This window comes from Drosophila takahashii, chromosome 3R (assembly GCF_030179915.1).
Source record: "Drosophila takahashii strain IR98-3 E-12201 chromosome 3R, DtakHiC1v2, whole genome shotgun sequence".
Classification (NCBI taxonomy): Eukaryota; Metazoa; Arthropoda; class Insecta; order Diptera; family Drosophilidae; genus Drosophila; species Drosophila takahashii.
Genome location: NC_091681.1, coordinates 10,929,299 through 10,946,153, shown reverse-complemented (window position 1 = coordinate 10,946,153; position 16,855 = coordinate 10,929,299). Strand labels below are relative to the sequence as shown.

The 16,855-nt window shown below is 39.6% G+C and overlaps 1 long non-coding RNA gene across 2 annotated transcripts; it reads right to left on the bottom strand.

Annotated features, from left to right (window-relative positions):
• Positions 1-4,944: 4,944 nt before the first annotated feature.
• On the bottom strand, positions 4,945-14,890 carry LOC138913534 (uncharacterized). 2 transcript variants are annotated; one of them, XR_011419305.1, is made up of 5 exons: positions 14,679-14,890; positions 7,613-7,722; positions 5,447-5,761; positions 5,152-5,373; positions 4,945-5,085 (listed from the first exon to the last, which is right to left on the bottom strand). It is a non-coding gene; the product is annotated as an uncharacterized lncRNA (long non-coding RNA). The 2 variants fall into 2 exon arrangements; XR_011419304.1 differs by having other exon boundaries at positions 5,152-5,761.
• Between the last annotated feature and the right edge of the window lie 1,965 nt (positions 14,891-16,855).

Sequence of the window (16,855 nt, the reverse complement as noted above, 5' to 3'; positions counted from 1 at the left end):
TCTGTCTGTCTGTCTGTCTGTCTGTCTGTCTGTCTGTCTGTCTGTCTGTCTGTCTGTCTGTCTGTCTGTCTGTCTGTCTGTCTGTCTGTCTGTCTGTCTGTCTGTCTGTCTGTCTGTCTGTCTGTCTGTCTGTCTGTCTGTCTGTCTGTCTGTCTGTCTGTCTGTCTGTCTGTCTGTCTGTCTGTCTGTCTGTCTGTCTGTCTGTCTGTCTGTCTGTCTGTCTGTCTGTCTGTCTGTCTGTCTGTCTGTCTGTCTGTCTGTCTGTCTGTCTGTCTGTCTGTCTGTCTGTCTGTCTGTCTGTCTGTCTGTCTGTCTGTCTGTCTGTCTGTCTGTCTGTCTGTCTGTCTGTCTGTCTGTCTGTCTGTCTGTCTGTCTGTCTGTCTGTCTGTCTGTCTGTCTGTCTGTCTGTCTGTCTGTCTGTCTGTCTGTCTGTCTGTCTGTCTGTCTGTCTGTCTGTCTGTCTGTCTGTCTGTCTGTCTGTCTGTCTGTCTGTCTGTCTGTCTGTCTGTCTGTCTGTCTGTCTGTCTGTCTGTCTGTCTGTCTGTCTGTCTGTCTGTCTGTCTGTCTGTCTGTCTGTCTGTCTGTCTGTCTGTCTGTCTGTCTGTCTGTCTGTCTGTCTGTCTGTCTGTCTGTCTGTCTGTCTGTCTGTCTGTCTGTCTGTCTGTCTGTCTGTCTGTCTGTCTGTCTGTCTGTCTGTCTGTCTGTCTGTTAGCTGAAAAACTACTCAAGGAATAAATGTTTTATATGAATAATTTATTGAGCTACTCACAATAACCTTGCCAATTTTTGGTAGTAAAGCCGTTTTCTCAAGTGACTTAAAAAGGTATGAGAATTCGGAGTTTAAAGACAACTCTAAATTTAACATTCGAACGAGAAAACGTTATTGAGTAAAATTTTTCCCTAAGGTTTTTTTTTCTGTGCATGGAAAGCTGGGAAGGAAACTAAACGCGTAAAATATATTCAGCAATTGTTTGTCACAAAGATACAAAGATACTTCAGCGAAAAGATACGGATACACCATCATTCATCGCTTATGTTCACTGGCCCGCCCCTTTAAGTCCCCGTCCCCATTGCTTTCCCTCGTTTTACCATCTGAATTTTCCTGCCTCCCCCTGCTTTTGCCCTTCGCCTCCTGGCATTGCAAACAAATGGCAAAAACTGTCGCTCATTCGCATAAATCCTGACGAATGATTTCAACGCGCTGGTAAAATGGCTGTGGGTGTTCTGCGGGGCAGGGGCAGGGAATAGGGAATATGGCAACGTGAGGAGTGCCACAACAAAAGCAATTATATGTGCGAATCACTTTACGAGGATCCCACTTTCACCACCCACTTTTCCCCTTTTCCCCCAACGACAATGTGCTGAGAGCTGCAGCGGAAAACTCAACAAACACGAAAAAACAAAGGACATCGCAAAGCGGGTAAAACAACGAATGACAACAAGCGTACAACAACAGTTGAAATGACAAAGAAATAGCCAACTCAATAAAAGCAACAAGAGCTGGGGGACAGAAAAAACAGAAACCATCCGCATTTTCCAACCCATCCACACCCCAGATCGTAAAAGGGAAAAACGCAGCGAAAATCAAACGATTGTCAATGCGAAAATAAATCGCATTCTTTCATTTTCGTTATTTTGCCAGCACTCGAGCACTGGCATCCCTCCCCAAGGACAACAGCTGCCATAAAACCAACTTTCATCCCTGGCATCCTTGATGAAACGTGAGGCAGTTTTATATCGCTTTGTCTTTGGCGTTTGGCCAAGTTGATTCGATTTAAGTTCAAGCTTTAAGTCCACCCGAACGGAAGCCATCAATAAAGCGAAATTCGAATTTATAAAGCCACTGTTCATATAAAAACATTAAATCAAGTACTTAATTTTCTGGTATTATCTGATTATATAACACATATTCGTGACATTTAAAATTTAGTCTCCAAAATGACGAAAGTCAATTCATGATTTTGCCCATCTTTGCAAAATTTTTAAAATAAATAAACCCAGCTTATTTGTCTGAGCCGGTTAGCCATTTAAAAGGTTTTATTTTCCAAATCAATATTTGTCTTTAAAAAATAAGTTTTGTTTATCAAGCTATTGCTTTAATATTTGGTTTTTATACATTTTTAAAGCTCCTAAGATGACCTTCCAAGTTTCAAATGATTTAAAGCACTATTTGATATAGCTGCCATATAACCGATCTGGCCGACATGCAAATAAGATCCATTAAACAATTTTATTTTTTATTTTCTTTATATTTAATGAAAAACAAGAAAGGAAGCTACCTTCGGCCAGCCGAAGCTTATATACCCTTGTAGATAAAGTAATCCTCACTCGATGCAGTTCCAGGGATTCCAGATTCAGCGTTTCTATTTTAATTTTGTTTATACATAAGTAGTCAAGAATCAAAACGCCTACTTCCTACAAAGTTACAATGAATTTTCTTATATTTGTTTGAATATTCCTATGGGAGCCTTAAGATATAGTGGTCCGATCCGGCTCGCTCCGACATATGTACTACCTGCAATAGAAAGAAGACTTTCGGGAAAGTTTCATCGCGATGGCTTTAAAACTGAGGGACTAGTTCGCATAGAAACGGACAGAGGGACAGAGGGACAGAGGGACAGACGGACAGACGGACAGACGGACAGACGGACATGGCTAGATAGACTCGGCTATTGGTGCTGATCAAGAATATATATACTTTATTGGGTCGGAAACGTCTCCTTCACTGCGTTGCAAACTTCTGACTGAAATCATAATACCCTCTGCAAGGGTATAACAAGAGAGAACGCTATAGTCGGGTTGGTGTCCCGACTATCTAATACCCGTCACTCAGCTAAAGGGCTTCCGAACGCTGTACTCGGGTTGGTGTCCCGACTAATAATCGTAACTCAGCTAAAGGGAGTGCGAGGGAGATAGATATATTTTTTTGATTGCGTATAACTTTTTAATGAATGGTCCGATTTGAAAAATGTCTTCTACATTTCGATAGGTATAAATATACACAACAAAATTGCATGTATACTTCTCGGAAATCTTTAAAGTTGTGGGCGCAGGACCCATTTTAAAATCGTTAGTGGGCGATTGTGGGCGTTAGAGGGGGCGTGGCGCTTGGCTGAAATAAACTTGCACTGCGTAGGAATCCAAAGAATATGTGTGGGAAATCTCAATTTTCTAGCTTTTGTAGTTTCTGAGATCTCAGCGTTCATACAGACGGACAGACGGACATGGCTAGATCGACTCGGCTAGTGACCCTGATTAAGAATATATATACTTTATGGGGTCGGAAACGCTTCCTTCTAGCTGTTACTCTACGAGTAACGGGTATAAAAATTGACTTTATGCCAAAAAAAAAACGCGAAAAAACCATAGCGCATTGGTTTAAACATTTTTTTCTTTCTTTCAATATGGCGAAACAGCAGCTTTTTTTAACTATCGTTTAATATTAGTAACACTAGGCCTCAATTAATTTCAGTTAAAATTGTCATTCTAGGCATGGCACAGTAAAAAAACAAACAGTCACCAAATCTGCTTGAAAATTTTAAACTTTCCAGCTTTCATAGTTTCTGAGATATAGTTTTACGGAAATGGCTAGATCGACTCTGCCTGATATCCGCATCAAGAATATGTATACTTCAAAGGGTCGGGTGCATAGTTTCCAACGAATACAAAAGAGGAAAAGTTTAAAACAAGAAAGGAAGCTAGCTTAGGCCAGCCGAAGCTTATATACCCTTGCAGATAATTGATTCCAGAAATATTATTTCCTATTTAAAATGTTGTTTTTAAGTTGTCAAAAATCAAAACGCCTACTTCCTACAAAGTCACAATCGGCCCTGTTCTAGTTTTCACTTCCGAAAGATTCACACGGAATCGAATTTTTTAGACCTATTACAGGACTCACTTCCGAAAGAATTGCAAGGCTTTAAATATCCCTCGTTGTTACTCTGTTCACTTCCGAAAACTTCACATAGAAACTTTCCGCCAAGCATTTGACAGGAGGACTTAAATCCGCTAGCATGAAATGAAATTCACTTCCGAGTGAAAACTGGAACAGGCCGGAATATTTATACCCGTTACTCGTAGAGTAAAAGGGTATACCAGATTCGTGCAAAAGTATGTAACAGCTAGAAGGAAGCGTTTCCGACCCCATAAAGTATATATATTCTTGATCAGGGTCACTAGCCGAGTCGATCTAGCCATGTCCGTCTGTCCGTCTGTCCGTCTGTCCGTCTGTATGAACGCTGAGATCTCAGAAGCTACAAAAGCTAGAAAGTTGAGATTTCCCACACATATTCTTTGGCTTCCTACGCGGCGCAAGTTTATTTTAGCCGAGCGCCACGCCCCCTCTAACGCCCACAATCGCCTACTAACGATTTTAAAATGGGTCCTGCGCCCACATCTTTAAAGATTTCCGAGAAGTATAAATGCAATTTTGTTGTGTATATTTATACCTATCGAAATGTAAAAGACATTTTTCAAATCGGACCATTCATTAAAAAGTTATACGCAATCAAAAATTATATATCTATCTCCCTCGCACTCCCTTTAGCTGAGTTACGATTATTAGTCGGGACACCAACCCGACACAGCGTTCGCACTCCCTTTAGCTGAGTGACGGGTATTGGATAGTCGGGACAACAACCCGACTATAGCGTTCTCTCTTGTTTTTCTTTTATTTGTTTGATTATTCCTATGGGAGCCTTAAGGTAAAGTGGTCCGATCCGGCAATAGAAAGAAGACTTTTGGGAAAGTTTCATCGCGATAGCTTTAAAACTGACGGACATGATTAGATGGACTCGGCTATTGGTGCTAATCAAAGTGAGCTTACTGGAATTATAATACCCTCTTCAAAGGTATAATTAGGGATAAAGTTATTTTAAGGAACATTTTATTTGGTTGCCATCGCAGAAGCCAATTTATTTGAGATATGGATTTGGATCTGAACCAACGTGCCGACATTAACAGCGACAAGTAAAACTCATCGGCGTGCTTTGAAGTCCTTTTTGGCCAAGAAAGCGATGACAAATGATATCAAATCTGTGTGGCAGAAGTGGAAATGTGGAGGACCACGAAGGCGGCAATAAAAACCTGATGAGATGGAAGAAAAGCCAGGAAAGCAATAAGCTTTCAGCCAACTTGTCGCAGGTGACTTACCAACTACTTAGCACACAAAACATCAACTCAACTATGACTGGGGAAACGGCGAGGATGGGAGAGCACCTGCAAATACCTTCGCAAACCGGAGGGGAAAGTGCTACTGGTGTCTGAGGGCTGGCTCAGCAATTGGCGTTGCCTTTTAACGTTTATTAATAATTCAGGCCCACGTAAAAGTTGCGCTTCACTTAGCCAAACTCCCCCGTGAAGTGCGAAGAAGTGCTGGAAAGTCGTGGAAAATCAGAGGCAAAAATCACAACACGACGCGCAGAGGAAGTGGAAAACACACACATACACACTGGCCATTGTCTGCAGATGCTGGCAGGAAAAGAGAGAAAATTCCAAAAGGAGCTGGCCCAGCTCACCACGTTTTCCTACATAAATAATGATTTCGATGGGCCTGACGTTGGACTTTTTTCCCCATTTCCGTGTCCCCGTTGTTGGCTGGGTTATGATGACGTTTATAGGTGGGTCCTGGCCGTGGTCCTGCTCCTGCTGCTGATATTAAGTATACGCCGCATGGTGTTTGCCTTGTTTATGTCTGGTATTTGCTTTGGGGCTTGATGTGTTTTCCTTTGCCATTCTTTCCATTCTCTTCGGATCTTTATTTCTGCGGCGTAAAAAGAAAAAACAGAGATGCTGAAAGGCTAATGTTGAGCGTCTGCCAAAAATGGGGACAACTTTTCTCTGGGGTACAAAAAATCTATAAAGTGTTAATGGGAGGTTTAATAGAAAAGAAATGAATACTAAAATGTTTCTCTTCTGTTTAGATTTAAAATTTGCTACCAGAACTTAAAAATGTGCCACCAGATCTTTAAGCCTTAAAAAATTGCTCTTGCTTAAGATAAATATTTTAAATCAATAAAGCTTTCAAAAAAAAGGCTTGAAAAGCCAAGTCTCGACAAGCGATTAAATTCTTTAAAGCGTTTAGGAAAATTCTTAAGCATACAAATTATGTTTATCTTTTATAAACATAAATATATTTATATTTAACCTTTTCTTTTTATACCCTTGCAGAGGGTATTATGATTTCAGTCAGAAGTTTGCAACGCAGTGAAGAAGACGTCTCCGACCCCATAAAGTATATATATTCTTGATCAGCATCACAAGACGAGTCGATCTAGCCATGTCCGTCTGTCCGTCTGTCCGTCCGTCTGTCCGTCTGTCTGTCTGTCCGTCTGTCCGTCTGTCCGTCTGTCCGTCTGTCTGTTTCTACGCAAACTAGTCTCTCAGTTTTTGAGCTATCGGGACGAAACTTTCGCAAAAGTCTTCTTTCTATTGCAGGTAGTATATATGTCGGAGCCGACCGGATCGGACAACTATATCTTATAGCTCCCATAGGAAGGATCGGAAGAAAAAAACTTTAAAAAATTCTAGCTTTGGTGTTTTTTGAAATATTACCTTCTACTTTTGGGGATGTTATTTTTTAAATATTTCTGAATTTCGAATTAATTATTTCAAAAATCGGACTACTATATCATATAGCTGCCATAGGAACGATCGGAAAATTAATGGAAAAGTAATAGGAAATAAATTCTAGCTTCCTTGGTTTTTATTGTATTATCTTCTACTCTAGGATATAACTCTTTTTAAATATTTCCGAATTTCAATTTTAATTTGATCAAAATCGGACGACTATATCATATAGCTGCCATAGGAACGATCGGAAAATTAATGAGAAATATTAGAAAATTGAACATTTTTGCGATTTGTTAATTGATAGGAATGATCTGCAAGGGTATATAAGCTTCGGCTGGCCGAAGCTAGCTTCCTTTCTTGTTTCTTATAATTCCATTTTAAATTTGTATTGGCTTTCTTTAAGATTAAGATTGTGGCTTTCTACCTGTGAGCTTATTATTTGCTTTATTTTACTTTATAAATTAAATAAGAAATGCTACAAGACGGCACTTTGATTTATTTTTACACTTTTAACTTCAGTTCACACTAATGTTGTTTCTTTCTACCCTGTGAGATACCTGTAGAGACGAGCTTCTGATAATCGAGGCAGCAGTCCGACAATGCATCGAACGCCATTTAAACAAAAGCCCGGAACTACAGGGTAGGTCACGGGAGCGTTACAATTGGAGATCCCATCCGGCGGGCGAGATAGCCGGAAGCAGCCATTCCCCAAAAACGTGGAAAATAAGAAGAACTGCCATAAATATGGTGGAGAGGAAAACTTTTGGCAGCATATCTGCCTTCGGGGCGTTGAGAAATTTGCAGAAAAAGTAAAATAACAATTTGGAAAAACACGACAAACTTCGCGCCCAGAACGGGGGAAGGCAACCAAATGGTAGACAGCCAAGTGTACTTGAGGCAAAAGTTGCTCGTTGGCCGTTTTAGTTACTTCTGTGCAGTCTCCTGGACGTGGACAGTCGAGCAGATGTCCTGTCGCCCTGGAAGGACACAAAACAAACCCACTCCCGAGCAGCAAGCAGCCAGTTCCACCCCAAATACTTACCTTTGTCCACTGGTCGCCTCGCATTTAATATTTAAATTTGTTTGCATTCTTAACCCGAGCCAGGAAACCCTGGGTTAGAAAATGCGTGGGTTCGGGTGCCACTGTGCGTCCTGAAACGAGTTAAGGTTTACATAAACTTTATAAGCAGATATCATAATTTCGAGTTCGTATCTGCGTTGCCCCGGCAATTTACGATTTCGTGTGCGCAAATGTGCAATTAAATGAAAATGAACTTGTTATTTATGTCTTCAGATCCAGGGCCAGGCTCCCAAACATCCGCCTGCCACGTCCTGCCCCATTTTAGCTAGCATTTTAATCTGTAATTTACAGCAAAATTGCGTTTATTTATGACGCTGGGCGAAATGTGCATAATGCGCTTCGGCCGCAAACACAGCAATAACAATAACAGAAGTGCGAGTATATGTATTCCACTATCTGATGCATATTCCTCATAAAAACATATGTATTTGCGTTAATTATGTCCCTTTTTGCCGCTGTATTAAAAGCAGGCAGCAAAAAGCGGCTTGCTCACATGTGTCCGTCGCAACGCCATAAATTAATGGACGAACAATGGAATGTCCTGGCAAAACTGTTTTCAGATTCGTAATTACAACATACACGATAGTTAGTTTCATTAATTGCGACCTCAGAGCATAAATCACGGCCAGCTGAAAGGCATAAAGTTTATGATACCCCCTGTGAGATTGCATTTTCCGGCTTGAGTGCAGTTCGAATTTCCTCAAAACATTTTAATCAACATTCTTTTCGGAATTGTTTGCAAAAAGTTTACCCATAGTGTTAAAAGAAGATTCAGATCATAGGATCTTCTTGCTAATTTTAATTAAATCAACATATTTTATTCAAAATTCCTTTCCTAGGACAAAAAATAAAAATATTTCCAATAAAAAATATTTAAATGACTTTTTTCCTTGCCCTTCTGTAGAGAAAATTCCCTTTTTATCTTTGCTATTTGCCATATTATTAGTCCTTCTCCAAGGAAGCACCTGCATAAAATGTGTATTTTCCTTAATTGAATCCTTTTATCGGGCAATGTATCTACCACTGCAGTGTGCAGTGGCATATGCATTTGCAGCCAAGAAGTCAGGGACTTGGCCCAGAGTTGCCGTAAACTTTAATTAAATTAGTTCCACGATTTATCATGGCCTGGCAATCGCTTAAAATTCCCAACGAGCTCGGAATCCTTAACGGACGCAGGACCCAGCCCACTTTTCCTCTACCCTCATATTTCTTTCCGTCGCTTCTCTGGTTTTTTCGGTGGTGTTGCAGCCTTGTACAGGAATTAAAAGGTCTGCCAGCTACCATTCCTTATAGACATTCCTTTCCGTCCCCGCTCCCCATTTCTGTTTTTCTGGCTTTTTTCGACTGCACCAGAAGGTCATTCGATGTGAGTTATGGGCCAAGCGGTTCGGGCCACGTACTTCTCTAATGGGCGCATTTCGACTTAACCAAAAAAGGCCACAAAATGAACAAGGTCTACAACAGTCTACAAAAAAGTATGCCCTCGGGTTAATGCAAACTATGTTACATTTTTAAACGTTTCTGGAAAAAAATTTATAATTTATAAACAGATTTCGAAAAGGGTTAATACCTTAATTGAATAAAATGTGTTTTAAAATATATTTTGTTCTTCAAGTTTAGGACTAATATTTATAATTAAGATTCATCTTAAAGTTCGTAAAAGTTACCAATTGTTGTAGTCATAAGTACCAACTATTGAATGTTCAAAAGCTTAAAGTTTTTCCAAACTACTTTTAAAGTTATTCCCCACAAACCGATGGTACTAACATATTTAGTTCAAATTTAGCTCTTGAATACTTTCCGTTTAACTTTCTATAAAAAGCACAGAGTGGAAACGTGCCAAAAAAGTACTTAATGAAAAGCCGGCCAAGAAAACTCGTTTAAATTCGTACAAGGAATGTGGAGAGGCATAAAAAGTGCACAAAAACGAGGAAAATAATTCTGTGCAGGGCCTGTGCCATTTGTTTTCAATTTGTGCGCTGCACTGAACACTCGCATTTGATGTTTGCTTTTCCAGCATCCCGCTGTGCTTCCGCCAGCTCACATTTTCACTTAGCCAAGACTCCCAGCCCGTCCTGCTCTTACTCGGAGTGGAACTTTCCGGGCCGAGAGGAAAACGGCTTCATCGGAAGGCGACTGTAAAAAATTCGCCATGAAACTCACGCTTTTGAGGTTTGCAAACGGACCTTGCGGGGCATTTCGCACCGAAAATGCACCGGATGCAAAAGTAATTTCAGTAGCAGCGTGAGCTCTAGAGTTCTCCGGCAAATCTCCCCCAGAAAACCCCTCGAAAGCTCCCATCTCAGGCTTTTATGCGAGTGAAATGTTTAAGGTCGCGCTGCATGTTGCAGGGGCAAAAGTTTCCATGGCTGCTGCAAACTTGCAATGAGAATTCGCGCATAAATTTGGTTAAAATTAAACAAGCATAATTGCATGCCCGATTTGATGGTGCCACTTGGCGATGCACATTGTAAGTGGACATTTCGCGTGGCACTCGCGCAGATAAAGATACATTCCGCAGATAGGCAGATACAGTTATGTGCTGGCGCAGGGTCCACATTTGCCAGATGCGCCGGCTACATACTCAAATATGAATTAGCATAAATTCAAAAGGTAATTAAAATCTCCAACTCGCCTTTCCCGACACCCCCGAGCCCTTAACCCCTGCCTGCCCCTTTGGCCGAAAGCGACCCCCATTAGCCATTATCCTGTGCGTATGTGTGCGGAATTTATGCAAACGGCCATTTTGGAAAACGCACTGCAAAAGTCCAAAACGAATGGATCCAATGGAGTGGAACATGAGCCGGAGTGCATTAAACAATTAATTAGTCGGGGGAATTGGGGATTGTAATTGCTGCATGTAAAAGATACTTCAATTAAACGGTTTGCGGACTGATAAGATTGGCCTGGCAAGGATTTAAAAGGTATCGTACTTTCAGCTTGAAATGGAAAATAAAAACAATTAAGTTTAACTGCTACATCAGTGTAGAAATCTAATAAATAAAAACATATACAAAAAAAAAATAAAAGTCCCATGAAAAACTGAAACTTTAAATACTTCGCATCATTAAAATTCAAGTAAATAAAATCTAGATCCCAGTATTAAAATAGTAAAGCGAAATACGTAAATTAAAATAAACACTAGAAAGCCCAAGTATACCGTAGTTTAGTAAAGTACTTATTTACAAATCGTTTAATTTAATGATTGAAAACAGGGACCGTAAATAATCATTATTTGAGATTTTTATTTTAAAAAGACTACTGTGATATTTTGTTTTAAACGTCAAAAATAACGTTCTTTTTACTCTTGTCCACAAAGTATATGCATTTCAACAAATCTGGAAAGCAAATTAACTGTTATTTGTTTATGTCTATAAAGAGCAAAAAAAACAGTTAAATTGTTGATTAAAAGATGTAAAAACCTCAGTAGGCCTTTTAAAATAAAAATCTCAAATAATGATTATTTACGGTCCCTGATTGAAAATGCAATAAATAAGCATTTCCATTACATGAATTTATTCTGGAATTCAGATCATGCTGTCTTCTCCCAAGGAAACTGCTTTATTGGGTGTACGATATACAGGTCCCCACCATTACCATTTATCAGCAAATATTTACAATGTTCGGGGGCCACGCCCCCATTCCGTTCCGCATGGATTTCCAAAACAAGCTGAGCACATAAAATAGAAATGCGCCAACAGCAAATAAAATAGAAACAACCAAAAGGATATAAAAAATTTCGGAAATTATATGCAAATTATATGCGACTAGCCTCGGGTTAGACCAAAGTCAGACTAAAACAGGGGAAAGAAGAAACTGCATAGGGGGAGAAAGTGGCGCAGGAAAGCATCAAAAGTGGAAAGTCCAGACACACCTCTCCCCTGCCATCGAATGTTGATACATAAATACGCAGATACAAAGGCAAGAAAAAAGTGTGGGCGGGAAGTAAGAAATGGCAGGAGAATAAAGTTCAATTCAGCGGTAGAGCAAAGACAGAAAATCCGATGTGGAAATTTCAGATCTGGACTCTCCGTTTCACTTTCTATCCTTTCTTATGCTTACAACTTTTCACCTATTGTAGCACCAATATTTTGTAGTTTCTTTGGAATCTGTTTACAGCTGATGATTTTAGAAGTATACATTTTAATTGGCTCTTAAAAAATGAATAAATGAAATAGTAAAAAAAAGATGTCAATTATCTTATCACAATTAATTTATTTTATCGAAATGTACAAATCAATGAATCTTAATAACTGCTTTGTGTAAATAAATATTATAGAAACCAATGAATTCGTTGCTTATCTAAGGAAATTATTTTGTAGAGTCCAATTAGAAAACATACCAACATAATAAATAAACTAATAAATTTGGCAGGCGACTTAAAATACTTTTTTAATGAAAAGCCATTCAGAAAGTAAATACGGCTATGTACCAAGCAATTAATATTTATAAAACTATATTTATCCAGCCGTAGATAAGACACATACTTTTCCGTAGAAAAGCCAATAAAAGGGGATGCAGTTCTGTAAAAGCCGTGAGTATGAATATTTAGTGGCAGTAAGGAAAGCAAATAGTTTACAGCCTGGACTAATTTCCGGTGCACAGAGATACATAACCTGAAGCAGATGCCAATTCGTGTTTCAGAAACAGGCTGAATAGGGTTCTAAGGACCCAGGTCCTGGCAGGGAATCCTGCAGAGTAAAAGTTATGGGTGGCATCAACTGCAGAGCTAGAAGGAGCGGCTGGGCCCAATTCAGGCACTAAATTCCGACCACTCCGCCCCAGCTCGCAAATACGCAATTGCAGATGCGACGATGATGCTGGCGATTGCGGCAGTTTATTTATACCCCCTGCTAAAAGTCAGGGGCGTCCAAGTGGGGAGAGCGAGTTCCAGGGGAGGGCCATCAGCAGGAGATGCTGATGCTTGTCGGCGGAGTCGCTTGCCTGGATGGCAACATTTTAATGTAGCCCATGATGTTCGCCTTTGCCAACCCAAACCATGATTCTCATCTCCGGGTGGGCGTGGCTGCTGGTATAGGGGGCGTTGGGCGGGGTGGAAAGTGGGGTGTGTCCTTGCCGCAGTGTGTGTTTTTTGCTGATAGATATAGATACGCGGGTTCCAGCAGCTCGATGTTGCCAAGCGATAGCGATAAAGACGAGCGCGGCGTGCGATGCATGTTATAATGAAAACCCCTTAAACCAAATAATGTGCGCCCAGTCGCCCACTTGGTGGGTCCATCCTCCCCCTTTCCCCCTTCCTCCCTTGATATACGGAAAAGTCTGGGAAAATCCTCAGGATGAGGCGGGGGAGCAACCTATCTGGGACATTCATTACACAGCAGATTCTCCCAGATTCCGCGCAGATAAATTGCTCATCATTTCGCATCGGATTTTGGCTTTCTGGCAACAAACAACAGACAGATTCCACCATCAAAAATGCTAAGAAATCTCTCTCAAGCTTTGCGTTAGAATTTGTAAGGGAGCACATAGTTGGCGGAAGATATAAATGAATATGAATGGCATTCCATTTAAGTCAAACATGAATTTATAATGAACGTTATTGGCGAATTAGGGTCGTAAATGCTTTTATTAAAATGATTTTATTATGATTGGGGAATAATCAACGATATTAGAAAAAGAAAATGTGTTGCAAAAGAAAACAGAGGTTAAATAAATTTTAAAAATAATTGTTAAGTTACATAATATAATTAATTTCTTAAAGAAATTATCATTTTGTAGGGTTTTTGATCGAACAGTTAAAGGGAGTTTTAGGACTAAAAATTTGACTTTATTTCTTTAAAAAGAAAAATTACATATAAGTTATAACTTTAAAATGAAAGTCAGTGTATTTATTTGAAAGCAATGATAAAATGAAATAAAAATTGTACGAGCAATAAGAATTAAAAAATTATAATTAAAAGAAAAAGGTTGAATTCAAATGGTATAAAAGAATTATTATTTTATACGCCGCATTCTGTAAGAGAAATCTATTCGTGTTCCGATAAATATACAAATATTTTTTAAAAAGAATTTCTTTGCTTTCGAGTTTGCTGACCCACAATAAATTAGGTTGGCCTTCGACCTCGGAGATTTAATGCCCAATCAAAGAGCCCTTACTCTTCTCTAGCTCTCTTTGTCATCGAGCACTTAAGTAAGCTGCAGCGAAAACATAAATTAAATGTCAAAAACATAAATATTTTCGCAGGCACACACACAGAAAACCGAAAACCGTCTGTAGAGCTTCCCCTTCCTGGCCAAAAGCCCCATCCTGTTGGCCCGTTCGGAATTTCAGCCCAGCCCGAAATGGCGGTGGCCCAGAACTTCCGCCAGAAAGTGCCAAAAGAAAAGGAACCGCCAAACCACGGAACACATCAGCAGTATCGCTGGGTGGCGAATAAAATGCCAGCAGTGCGAAAACTTTTAACATGCAAATGCGTTGCTGCCTCCCCTCTTTGTTTTTTCTTGTCCTTTTCCCGACTGTCCCTTTTTATTTTTAATTTTATTTCGTTTTTAATTTTCAACAAAGGAGGGGCGACCAGAAGCGAACGTGATATCGAAGTTGGCTGAGATAAGTGCAGACAGTCATCTGCCGCACGACCACGCCCCCCTCCCCATCCCCGCCCCAACCACGCCCATTGCGGCCGTCAAGGAAAAGTTTTAATTTCAGTTTTGGGCACAGAAATTTTTAACGGCCAGACGCGCCCCGTTTGCATCTGCATCCGTGAGTTTCGCCCGTATCTGTATCTGCATTTTGCATTTTAATTGCAAATGGAAACAGTTATCTAAATTGGTCGAAATATTAAAACGACGCATCGGGCGGGATTCCTTTTTTTGCGGGCGTGGCCCCAAAACGTATCCGCCAGATGCGACCCAACGTGGGACACAAAAAACATTCCGGCGAATTCAAATGCGAGCTTCGAAATGCGTTACACATTTTTGGCGCAAGGCCAACATGCACATTCGTAAAAAAGGGGATCCATTTAAGCCCCTCTGCAGTGGAGCGCCATTCTGTTCCCCAAATCCTCACCTCAAACCACTGGAAACGGCCTCAAAATCGTTGGATGCCACACGTAATTTGGTTAAGAGAGAGGTACAGCTGGTCATAACTCTTTAAGAGGACAAATTAAACAATTGCACAGCCTGAATAAACAGTTGATAATTTAAAATATGACGATTAGAGATATAGAATTATTTAAATTAAAAACATAAGTACAATTTTCTATACATATTTACACGGTAATTTAGTTAAAGCTGGTTATTGGTTATTTGAAAAAATATGCTATATTTCCATTTTTTCAAACCGATTTGTTATTTAAATCATTTTTATGTATGTATATAGTTTAATGTGTATGGAAATAAGTAACTATCAAGTGAGGCATCTTTGGATAGAAAGAAAATTAGTGCATATTTCTTATTAAATATATAAATATCATATCAATTATGGCATGTATTCTAGCCAAATTCCGATTAAATTCAAAACTCGAGTCCCAATGAATCATTTAGAGTGGACTCCGTAATCCCCCAAGCTAAGCCGTTCGAAGAGCTCGACCAATCCATTTCCAACTCCCGCCTGACTTTGACACTGACCACGCCCCCTCCTCGAAAGTTTCCGATCCAAGTTTTCCCAGCAACGGAGATTAAAGGCTGCCAAAGTCGGATAGAGATGCAGAATCCTTGGCAATGCAAATCGTAATTCCAGCTCGCTCCTTTTGTGCACTTGGCTTGGTTTGTTTGGCCAATCGCTCGGGCAATTAGTTAAATTTATTATTTGAGCACGCACCGCAACCGCAGCAGCAGGACCCCAGGGGGCGTGACCGGGAGCCGGGGGCGGCAACAAAGCAGTTTGCATTTGTCTCCGCATGAAAGGATTAATGACAGGCACCAAACAAGCAAACCGAAATCCCCACCACCAGGGCCCCTTCCTTTCCACATCGACCGATGCATGCAAGCAATCTTGTCACTCACATTCGCTACACTGCAGAAAATATTGCGAAAATTGGGTCATTTTGAAAGATTTCTATCATGACATAGGCCTTACGGTTTTGAGTCATTATATTAATGTTTCAGACGAGAAATACTTATTTATAATGTAACATTAATTCCAAAAAGTAAAAGATTAGAGAAAAATAGGCAGAGGGATAAAAACGTTTTATAAGATCTATTTAAAATATAAAGTAATTTTAATTTGTCAGATTTAACAGATACCCGTTAGTCAGCTAAAGGGAGTGCGAGTGAGATGGAGATATGCAGTTATCAAAGCTACTGGCGTCATCTAGCGGCTGTTGAAATTTTTGATGGCTCTATCTTATGACTATTTAAATTTGTGCTTATAACTTGTTAATGGATTCTCCGATTTTACATTTTTTTGAGAAAAGTTTTTATAAACACAACAAAAATAGCATTTACACTTTTGAAAAATCTGTAAAGATGTGGGTGCTAGACTTTCTTAAAAATCCTTTAATGCGACTTTCTAGCTTTCGTATACGAAAGCTACTATACTATAGTATCCGAGACCTCAGTGTTCATTAAGACAGACAGATGGACATGGCTAGATCGACTCGGCTAGTGATCCTGATCAAGAATATATATACTTTATAGGGTTGGAAACGCGTATCTTTACCTGTTATATACTTTTTCACGAATACAATATATCCTTTTACTAAACGAGTAACGGGTAGTTACTAGTAAATAACTTGATTGATAGTAATTACTCAGATAATTTTATCTGTCTTGAAAACAATAAAATCGAACTGCATTGATTTTAATAAATAAAATCTAATTACATTGATTTTAATTAATAAAATCTAATTGCATTGATTTTAATTAATTATGACAATGGTTAACAAATACATAATTGAAAATAGTTGACATACTAGATATTACCTATAACAGTAGTTCTGAAACTGGCACAAAAATAAAACTTCTATTGCAACGCAAATTATTTATTCTCTGCGTGTGAGTAGGCACCCCCACTCAGTCGCCATTGTAAATATTTGGCTTTAAAGCAACGCGAGGCTAATTCGTTTTTATGCCCGGACCATGAAATATTTAAATTATTATTTATGGCAGAGTTTTTCCCATTTGCATTTGCCATTTTCCATTTTTCCACTCGTGCATCTCTGTCGCTCGCCGCATGTTAACGGATATTGGGGAAAATGGTTATGCATTCGTCCATAAATTGCGCAGGACTCATAAATCAAGCGC